The sequence below is a fragment of the Globicephala melas genome, chromosome 5 (genome assembly GCF_963455315.2).
Source record: "Globicephala melas chromosome 5, mGloMel1.2, whole genome shotgun sequence".
Taxonomy (NCBI): Eukaryota; Metazoa; Chordata; class Mammalia; order Artiodactyla; family Delphinidae; genus Globicephala; species Globicephala melas.
The window spans coordinates 58,361,835-58,373,865 of NC_083318.1; positions in this window are offsets into that span (position 1 = coordinate 58,361,835).

Below are 12,031 nucleotides of genomic sequence, written 5' to 3' on the forward strand. Positions count from 1 at the left end.
TTCATCAAATTAGAAACTTGGTTATTTTTCTATTCCTTTTTCTTCTTTCCTTCTTTCTAGCTAACATAACTTGATTTTGTGGCAAAGCCAGGACAATAATCATGACTATACAAAGCCAATCTTAACAATGCCATTTCCCACTCTTTTTAACCCTTATAAATGGTGTCCACATGACCAATTCTGATTAATATCACTTAATTTGAAGCTGGAGAAGTCTCAGAAAGTTACTGAGCTTCCTGAATAAGAGGGCAAGAGTTCAGACACAGCTGTCTCCTTCCTGCCTTCAATGTCAACATGATGGCTAAAGATTCAGCAGCCACCTTCCTGTCATGTGGGAAGGACTTTCAAGAATTCTTGTTACATTTGAAAAATAAATCTCTATTTGTTTAGTCCACAGTAGACATGTATTCTATTTTTTGCATCAAAAAAACAATTTTAACTAATGTACCTTTCCTTTCCACCTCCTCAGAGTACAAGGCTTATCAGTTTTCACCTAACTTTACACAATTTTCAATTATTCCCTTTCTAATCTCCCCTTCCCAAACCTGTAAACATGATCCACTTTCTTCTACCCAGCAAAACAATATATAGCAAACCAAAGCACACACACATATATCCATATAATATATATATATATACTTACTTTTTTCTCTGAGTATTACTTAAAGTTTAAAGCAGAATTTTGCATTTGCTGCAGTTTGACAATGAATGGAAAGATAGGTGCTTAACTGCCTCTTTATGTCTCTTTCTTTTTTTTCCTTTTGAACTGGATATATAGGCTTATCCAAATTTCTGTGCCTTTATCCTGCAGTTTAAACTCTACATAATAACAGACTAAGCATTTTAGGAGAAAATAACAGAAAATATATCTTTCTTTTTTTATTATTAAAAAGTTATTTTAAAAACATACCTGCAACCTCCATATTTTCAAATGCCATATATGGAGTTAACTACATATCTCCTTTTAAGAATGTTTATAAGAATTGTGGTACAGTGAATAAAAAAGGTCTGAAATTCTTCTTATTTGAACTCCATTGTCAAATCTACTTTCTAAAATCTATCTCGTTGACATTTTTTCAGCACATTTTAAAATTACACAACAATGCTTAGGTGATTGGTAAGGCATTTTCAGAATGCCACTGGTAAATCTGAAACATTTTCTCAGATCCAAGATAGAATAACAAGCATAGCTCCCCCCCTGTTGAGAAGCTTACTAATCCAAGAATTGTGCAAACTCTCACATATGCTGATGTTCCCACAGGGAACTGAGCTAGTGCTGCTACCTTTTTACTTGTGGCACCTCACATAATTAAGAAAATTACAGTTATGCTCCTTTCTCCAAGACAGGGAACAAAAATGATCCTTGGACTCTTTCCAAGGATAAATGGGCAATAAATCTCTCCAAGCTTTTTTTTTTTCTAGTTAAGAAGAACATGAAAAAAACATACAGGCATTACATTTTTCAGTAGTGGTGAACAGACTAGCGGGAAAAGTTTAATTTAATTTATGCCTGGTGCCCCTTATGCTCTCTCATTTAGAAAGTTGTGATAATGATTATATTAACATATTCTGTCTAAGGTGAACTTTAAGATATATATCAGTGCACTCAAAGAACGTAGGAGGTTGGAATAAAGGTGAAAAGAAATTCCTAGAAGGTGTAATGTATTATGTCTATTCTTAGTATCTTTCATCTCTAAAAATGGGAAAAGCAGAGTTCAGGTACTAAGGCTACTGTTACACCTCAATATAGCCCAGGCACAGTGTGCCCCCTCCATCTATTTCCTATTTGGTTCATGATTTCTTCAGCTTCCTGTGCTGCTCCCTTTCTGTGCTGATCTTCATTCTGTTGTATCGGAGCAATTATATTCATTGCAGAGTATTCTTGGTATCCATGCCTGCACTTACTCAATACTCTTATTTCAAGTGCTAAGTCTTAGTCCATGATATTAGCATAGACCTGGTTATTTATGCCCTTAAATTCGCATTTTGCTTCTAACACACTGAGCAGAACATGTAATACATGTTCACTTCTAATGGCATTCCTTTGTCTGGGCTTTTCCTTCCTTTACTCACCAGAGAACTCTAAGTTGTGTTACAAAGGCAGTGGGTGAATAGCATTGATGAGTGTAACTGAGGAGTATTTTTCTTCCTGTCTTTTAGAGAAAGAGGACAGTTTCCATATTGAAAAGATACAGATTTCCATGAAACTCCTTGTTCATCGCAATTACAATCTTAACCTCCAGCATTTTGACTGAATGTACCACATCTTTCTTTATTTCATCATATAAATCCTGCCATGCATTTAGCTATTAACACACATGGACAGTACACAGTAGCACTCAAGGAAAAGTCATAATTTTCCTAACTCAAATTTTTATTTATATTCTCATTCAGAAGATGGGAGAATACTTTCCTTTATAAGTACTAGTATTACTTGTATTTCCTTTACAAAGCTATTCAATTAAATAATAAATCATGTACAACCATACAAAAACATAAAACACAACTGAAACACTCAGAATCAGTTAATATACAGGAAAAAATAAATCCTACCTCAACTACATGCCAACATGGAAATAAAGCCTGATGGGACTGTTTGTGAGCAGCTCATGAAGAACTATGCCATGAATATGCAAGCAATTACTGTTTAGACTAGCACTTGAACTAACTTTATAGAAAGCTGTACTTATTGCTAACCAGGCTGAATCTGCTACAGTAAATGCTAAAATTAGTGCCCAGGGGAGAGAGACAAAACTAGAGCTATTCATTCACTAAGAAGTGAAAACCTAGAAAAAGAAGTCAAACACTGCATTGGCAAACTAAAAGTGAGGAATGTAATGGGACATACACAATAAGTATTCAGAGTCATGTTTAAAGCAAGATGGAGTGTTTGGATTAATAATAGTAGACATTTGAATTAATAAGAATAGTGGAAAGGTCGAACTTCTTTGAATAGTGCCTCCCTCTGTGAAATGGGAAAGGGCACATTTACCTTAGAGGGATATAAATTTATGTTAGAAAATGATCTTACAGGCAATTGACAACACTGCCATGTAAAAAAGGGTTTTAAAAAATGGGACCTCACATTTTCTAAATGTAGCATCGCTTATTATCTTTTACATAATGGTACTGCATAAACTATGTAAAACCTGTAGCACATTTCTCAGGATCATGGGGCTGTCACCCTTGTAGTAACTGTGCCAGACTTTTTGCCTTATCAGGCTTCAAGAGAAGTAGTTAATTTGTTTGTAAAGTAATTGAAATTGTTTAGCTTTCCATTTTCATATTGAATAATGATTCAATTTCAATTTATATCACTGTACTTGCTCTATATGCTTTTATAGGAAAATATTCAATAAATTATGTTCCCAAACTTCTTAATTATAATAGTGTGTAAACAATGTGATAAATGTAATATTTACATATATTTAAAAGCAGCAAATTAACTTGTATTAAAGGACTTCACTTACTAAAGTTAGCAAGAAATTTATTTGACCTATGCTGAATGCTTTCTCTCCCTCACTTCAGTTGTAACAGAATCTTGGAACTAACGTGGTGAAGAAAACAGGGAAAGGGCCCAAGGTTTTGGTTATTGTTAAGTATTGATCTTCTTACAAGGTTCATTCCATGTGGCTCACTAAAATTTGGGTGTCAAACTCAGTAATAATGACTTGAAAAATTTTTCTAGAGTCAAAGGCTATATAAGAGATAATCACTTAAGAGATTTTTCCATCTCTCAGAGTACTACATTCAAGCATAGTTCATGTTTCTACCACTCAACCATGTTTCTACTGACCTCTTTTCTAGTCTCTGGAGATCCACCAGTTCCTGGGGTCAAGACCTCCAGCCTTCAACTAATTTTCCATTCTTCTACTCTTGCCTTATCTCTCTAAGCACCTGAAACACTTTTAAATAAAAACCCTACATAGAGTTTTTGTTCAGAGTGGGCCTATTCCACACTGTTAGTTAGATTAACATAAAGTCTGTTCCTTTAACTCTGGAATTAAGGAGTCTGTATCTTAAGAAAAAACACCTGACAACTTACAGTGACAGTGAGAATAGGCAAGAAATTGTCTTTTCATCCATTTGCAACTGATGAATGCACTTATGTAAAGAAAATAAAAGCCAAACCAGAACAAAGCACATAATAATTCTCTACAATAAAATGCTAAAAAAGCATATTGTTACATGTAAAAAGGTATGTTCTGACACACATCATCAACTAATCTATTTCTTATATACACTCTGAATTATACAATTGAACAAGCTCTCCTTTTTCACATAATTTTACTTTGCTATTTGGCTCTATTTCACAGAATTTTTTACAAAGAGAACAGAGCACATAATCAGATAAACATGAATTAAAATATTAGCTGTCCCTCTCATAACTAAAAGGCATTGGCAATTTATTTCTTTGATCCTTTGTTTCTGCATCCACAAAATATAGATGATAATATCCAGTTTATAGGACTGTTGTAAAGATTTTCGAACGGGTATAAACCTTGACAGTTAGAAATGCTCAAAATACTTATCACTCTCATCACCCCCTAATAACCCATGAGGTACATTAATTTCATCCTTAATTTTGTGTGTATGTGTGTATGTTTAAAAAAATTATTCATATAACTCTCTCAAATCTTCTTTCAGTTTTCAAGTCTAGGTAAAGTTTTAAGTGTTCAAGAAAAACAAAATGAGACATGGCTCAAATCATGGCTCTATCTCTGTTTTAGGAAGTATTAAATACTAGTTTCTAGCACTAACAGTAATTTGAGAGAGAGTAATAATAAAAATTAACAGTAAGGTGCAGTAATTGATTAAGTAAATGAAAATGTCAATTCTACTTACAATATTGACAATATAAATGAGCAATTGAAATCAATATGATGGCAATAGAGGACTGCTATCCTAACTTTCCTGATCATTTTACTGCCAACAATGACTGTTGGAAGCAAGGTTATATGCCAAAATATTCTTTCAAAAGAAGATAATATTTTGAAAGATAATAAGGAGAAAATAGATAATTAAATAAGTTTAATTAAAATAAGTTTCAAAATGATAGGAAAGGTAATAGCTATGACACAATTAGAAATGACAGAATTTACATTATTAAAGAATTCTCTTTAAATTAATATAATCTAATCAAAGGCCTCAGCTTCTGGTAATGATGCTTAAAAAAATGACTTCATCCATTCACTTAAAAATCTCTTGTGTAGTCAATGACCATCTTCCAGCATGAAGCAGGATAAGATTTCTAATTTACAGAACATAATTTATTGGAAAGCTTGTTTGGGTTTAAGTCCATTGTTTGTGTCCCAAGATTTATTTTTCTCTAAGTAAGTGTGATAGTAGTGATGGTTCCACAACGATGTGAATGTGTTTGATGCCACTGAATTGTACAGTTAAAAACAGTCAAAATGATAACTTTTACACTATGTATATTTGAACAAAATAAAAACTTCAAAAGATAGGAAGATACATTTTATTGATGGGACAGATTAATTTCTAACACTTTAAAAAATAATGATTAACTTCTTTTTTTGAAAAAGAAATCATTCCTTAATTGTGAGTCCTCTTTTTTATCCTTTTATCTTTAAATTTTTTCTTTAGATTTCTTGTACTTTCCCATGTTCCTTTAAAATGTGGACACCCATAATTAATGTCATAGCAGAAAACAACAGAAGAAAAATTTAGCCTATAAAGTAAAAAATACAATTGCCATAAAACAAACCTCAAGAAACTTAAAAAAAATTGAAATCATACAAATTATGTTCTCTAACCATAATGGAAACAAAATTAAAAATGTTAGAAATCCGTAACAAGAAGACAAAAAGAAACTCTCCAAACAAAGGGAATTAGACAACTTTTCTAAGTAATCTGAGTGGAAAATGAAGGATCAAATGGAAATAATAAACTACGTTGGATTGAATGGAAATGAAAATATATCAAAATATGTGAGACACAACTGAGGTAGGGGCTGAGAGGAAAATTTGTACCGTTAATTACTAATATTAGAAAATAGGAAGGTTATCAAAATAAAAAATCTAAATACTTACCTCAAGAAAGTAGAAAAATAAGAGTAAAACCAATTCAAAGCAAGCAAAAGGAAGGAAATAATAAAGAGCAGAAACCAATATGATTGAAAAGCAGTATATAAAACCAGTGAAAAAAATCCAGGACTTTAAAAAATTAATAAAATTGATAAACCTCTAGCAAAGATGAAACAGGTATATAAAAAGAGGACAAAAATCATCATTATTTGTAATTAAACAGGAGACATCACTGCAGATCTTGTAGCCATTACAGGTATATATAGCAATATTGTAAAAAACTGTACACTCATAAATTCAACAACTTAGAAGAAATCAATCAGTTCCTCAAAGACTACAAACTACGAAAACTAAACTAAGATGAAATAGATAACCTGGATAGTTTCTATAACCATCAAAGAAATTTATTTGCAACTTAAAAGCTCTTGGGGAAAAAATTTCCAGGTCCAGATAGTTTTACTATAGAATTCTACCAAATATTCAAAGAAGGATTAACACCAACTTTACAAAATATCATTCAGAAAACAAAAGAAGAGGAAACACTTCTTAACTCATTTTATAAGGCCTGCATTATTCTGATACCAAAACCAAAAAAAAGTAGTAATAAAGAAAACTACAGAACAATATCTCTCAAACTTACATGTACAACTCCTCCAGAAATATTAGCAAAGAGAATCTAGCAATGTATAAAAAGACCAAGTGGGATTATTTTTTTTAGGTATGCAAGGCTGGTTCAACATTTAAAAATCAATCAATGTAATCCACCATATCAACACACTGACAAAGCAAAACCATATAACCATAATAATTGATGCAGAAAAAAGTATTCAACAAAATCTAACATAAAATCTCAGCAAACTAGGAATAGAAGGCAATGTTCTAAACTTGATTTAAAAACTACACAAAACTTGTTGCTAACATACTGTTTAATGATCCAAGAATGATTATGTTCCCCATTAAGACTGGTAACATGGAAAAGATGTCTATCTTATTTAAGAGAGTACCGGAAGTTCTAGACACTTGGTGCAAGAGAAATAAGGCAACAGAAATAAATAAAAAAGCAAACAGACTGGAAAGGTAGAAATAAAACTGTCCCTATTTTGCAGATGGCATGATCATCTACATCAAAAATCCCAAATAAAACAAAACTCCTAGAACAAAAAGGTAAGTTTAGCAATGCTTTAGGATACAAGATCAACACACAGATGGATCACTCATATATGGCTAGCATGAATGTAAAATGATACAACCAATCTGAAAATATGTATTTTCTTATAAAACTAAACATGCAACAACCCTATTCCTCAGCAATTGCACACTTAAGCCTGTATCTCAGAGAAATTAGAATTATCTATTATATCTCCATAAAAACTTGCACATAAATATTCATACACCTATTTTTTTAATAACCAAAAGACTGGAAATAGCTCAGGTATACTTAAACTAATGAACGGTTAAACACTCTGTAGTACATCCACTACAGATGTATGTAGTACATCCAGGGACTACTAGTCAACAATAAAAGGAAAATACTACTGATAGTCCCAACAATTTGAATGAATCTCCAGGGAATTATGCCAAGTAAAAAAAAGGCAATTGTAAAAGGTTATATACTATATAATTACATTTATATCACATTCTTAAAATAAGAAAATTATAGAAATGGAGAACAGATTAGTGATTGCCTGGGGTAAGGGAGAAGGAGAGAAAGACAGGAAAGTGAGTATGACTATACAAGGGCACAGAGGACCTTCGTGGTTGATAGAAATGTTCTGTACCTTGAATGCATGGATGTCAATGTCAATATCCTGGTTGTCATATCGCACTATAGTTTTGCAACTGGTTACCATTGGGATAACTGAATATGTGGTACATGGGATCTCTCTGTATTATTTTTCAGAAATGCATATGAATCTATATCTCAAAATTAAAAGTTTAACTAGAAAATAAATTAAAATTTGTTCCCAGATCTCTAATTTAAAAAACAGTAATATTTTCAGTCAAGTAAAACAAAATTTCAATTAGCTTAGATCCAAGTAACCAGTACCGTCTCTCCTCTTCATGATCCTGAGCAAACAATGTATTGTCCATCTGAAACAAACAGACTGCCATATATTTCTCCAGCAAACATGGGTTTATTCCGAATATATTCAAATAATGGAGAACTATACAGCAATGAGAATAAACAACAATTGCCATGGGGAGTGGCAGAGTTCTAGTGATCAACCTTGATGCTAGTTTAGTAGAGTATATTCACTTTGTGAAAATTCATTCAAAGGTATGCATTTCTTTATGTACGTTATATGAGAATAAGAAATGTACTTAAAATTTTTAAAGTCCCAAATTCTTCTCTATGGTTAGTATGTATGCAGCTCATATTCTTTTAGTTTTTCTACAAATTTCTATACATGAAAAAATAAAGGGACTGATAATGGTAGACTGGCAAAAATCCAAGTCACTGAGGACAATAACCACAGAAACATTAATGAAATAGCTTTCAGGAAATATCAGAACAGAAATGAAACAAAATATTAGCAGTTTAATGATACTTTTTAAAATGCCTCACTTAATAGAATTTTATTACACCATTAAATAGAACATTGCCATGTCAATGCAGATTTATCCACTTTTATCCACTGAGACTTTCAGCTAGGTGTGTGTAGTTAATCAGTTTTTCCTTATTCCATCTTGCTTCTTTTAAACTTTCTGTTGGAGTATTGCTTTGCTCTTTTCCCCTTTCCTTGTTGAAAAAAAATATATTCATATCAAATTGTACTCTTACTAAAATTGATCTTGTAAAGAAATCCATACTACTTGTTTCATCTGTAAATAGAACGGGTATAGCCTAAGTTCTTTATCCAGGTCATGGGCAAAGATTTTAGGCAATATTTGCCTCAGCATACATTTCCTGCGGTGACTGTGATGGGAGAGTGCAGCTGTGGACTACAAGGCAGTCCTTTTGGCTATGAATTTCCACATGGCATTCACACAAGACTTCCTTAGTTTTCAGAGGCAGCAACTATTTGCCCAAACTAGTGTAGTCTTGGGTTCTCTCTTACAGGTTCACTTCATCCTTGTTGTCTGTGATCAAAAAACCTCCTGCTTTCAGAAGACCTCAGACAAGGTGGGTCTGACAGCCACTGTTGTTTTCCTAACACTGCTCAACTCCTCTCCTTCTTTTGAAGCTGTAACTCGTTGTGTCCGGGGAGTACAGTATTTTTGTCTGTCTTCTCTTTCTGGCTCTCTCCTATTTGCCCTAGCTACACAGCTGGTGGAATGTCACATTAGGGTCCTAAAGAGTGTTAGTATTATTTTGAGCCATTTCCGTCCTTCAGAGGCTCTGGCTTAACTGAGATGCACTGGGATACGCTATAGGAGCAGAGTGGTCCTAGGAAAAGAATACTGTACAGTGCAGCTGCCTTCTTCATTGTGCATTAGACATTTGGAAGATTTAACTTCTGCTGCAAAAGAGGCTTCGAGGAAAGAAATCATCATTCTGTGGGAATTTAACTCACTCAACCATCATCTCCAATGCGTGTGGCACAAGAAACTCTGAAGTGGCCTAGTGTCAGTGACCAACTAGACCACTCATACTTAAACACCAATGGATGAGAAGTTGTTTTAGCTTTCTCAGCTACAGCCAAATCTATGTGTGATGAGACTGTCTGGTTCCAAGGAGAATATTGTATTTGACCCATATTGAGCGCTCACGATGCACACAGAACTATTTCTAAAACTTCATATGCATTGTCTCAACTAACCCTGTGATAAAACTTTGAATTATAAAATCTTGATACATCTATTCTAGAGATATGAAAACCGAGGTAAAGTTTCGTTACATGCCTCAAAACATTCAAATCACACAACATGAAGCCTTTGAAACTGGGATTCCTGTGCTGGCTCCAGAGTCCAAGTGCTTGGGTTGGAGGTGCCTCTGGATGATGAAGGACAAATGAAGCATATCAATGCTTTGAGTCCTGTGCTCCTGAAATGGGGATGTGAAATCCTAATGAGACGCTAGGAAAAATCTCCCTCTCTGTGTTATTCTCCTAGGGCTGCCACAACAAAGCATCACAAACTAGATGAGGTTCAATAACTTGCCAAAGAGCCCAGCATTAGTATATGAAGCCTGGATTAAAACCCAGGTGGTCTGAATCCAAAGCCTTGTGTATGAGTTTCCTGCAACTGCTATAACAAATTACCACAAATTGGGTGGCTTGAAACAATAGAAATGTATTGTCTCACAGTTTTGAAAGCTGGAAGTTTGAAATCAAGATGTCAGCAGAGCCATGACACCTGAAAACTGTAGGGGCCTCCTTGCTTGCCTCTTCCTAGCTTCTGCTGGTTTTCTACCAATCTTTGACAACCATTGCTTGCAGTTGTGTAACTCCAATCTATATCTTTGTCATCACATGGCATTCTCTCTGTGAGCAACTGTTCTCACATGGCTGTCTTCTTTGTAAGGACACCGGTCACAGTGAATTAGGGGTCCACCTTACTCCAGTATGACTTCATCTCAACTAATTTCACCAGCAAAAAACCTATGTCTAAATTGGATCACATTCTGCGGTATTGGGGGTGAGGACATATCTTTTGAGGAGACAGGATAGCCAGTTCAACATCAAAATCCTCTCCTTTATGCTCTCTTAGCCCTGAATCTTAAAATCTTTTAGATATATCACTCTCTACCTTATTACCACATATCTATTTACATATATTATCTGCCTATTAGAGCACAGGACATTAGCAGGGTTACTAGCTACCACATCTTACATTTTGTTACCCTTGGCCTATTTTTTCAGTAGTCTATCATAGGAACTTGTGCAATTAATACATTTTTGAATGAGTGGATGAATAACTTTGATGCATGCCTGTATTAGGTATATATTGCTGCAAAACAAATTACTCCCCAACTTAGCAACTTAACATACATTTACTGTTTCAGTTTCTCTGGATAATGAACCCAAATGAGCTTAAAGTAGGTTGTATCATTCTTTCAATATAATTTTATTTTCACTTACTATGGAAACTATAAATATGAGCCTCCACAAATCGATTAGGATTTAAAGAGAGATAAAATAGTGATTTTTATGGTGGCAGTGTAAAGAGCACACCATAGTTTCAATTTTACATAGATTTCATTTAGTCAGTAATTTGTATCAGAAAAGCATTACAAAAGGCATTGTGGGGATGCCAAATAAGTAAAACATTGTTCTTCTAGGATTTAAGATTCTCACAGCAAGAAAGCAGCATCTGAAAAGTAGAGAAAAAAACTAAAAGAACAAATAAATGTCATACTGATTGTACCAAGACCGTGTACTGACTTTTCTAGTTCAGTTAGTTCTATAGGCTTTCTATTCAAGAAAATAGTTTTTAATTATAGAAGACAAAATATTTAAATTCCTAAACAACAAAGACTCTTGAATAGCTTTAACTACTAGGCCAGTCTAAAAATTTGTGTCATTTCACTTGTTATTTCAGATTAGTATTACATAATAGATGCTTTATAATATTAAAGAAAGCTGATATACCTACTTATTTATAGAGTATCTCATATATCATTCTCTGTATCTGCATATAATATTTATATTCTTACTGAAAGATGCTTAAATAAACACCTTTGTATAGATGAAGAGAAGGAAAACTTTATATTCCTGACACTTTTACTCTTCCCTAACCTTAACCCTTTCCATTCAGGCTTACTTTTCTAACTTGGGGAATAGAATTATGCAGACAAGTTCTAGATTTCCCAGCATACAGTCATTCCATATATTATTTGAGCTCTAAGACATTATACTCAGGAGGAGACAGGACAGATGAAATCATTTCCTTCATAGATCATACAGCTACTGAATAAATTAGGTAAACAACAACAAAACAATAATAAACAAAAAAAAAACAATGGGAAAGAAGGACAATGAATGAGCAAAATAATGGCAACATGTGATGGGCCCAGTAAAGAAAACCAAGTGGTGCCACAGAGG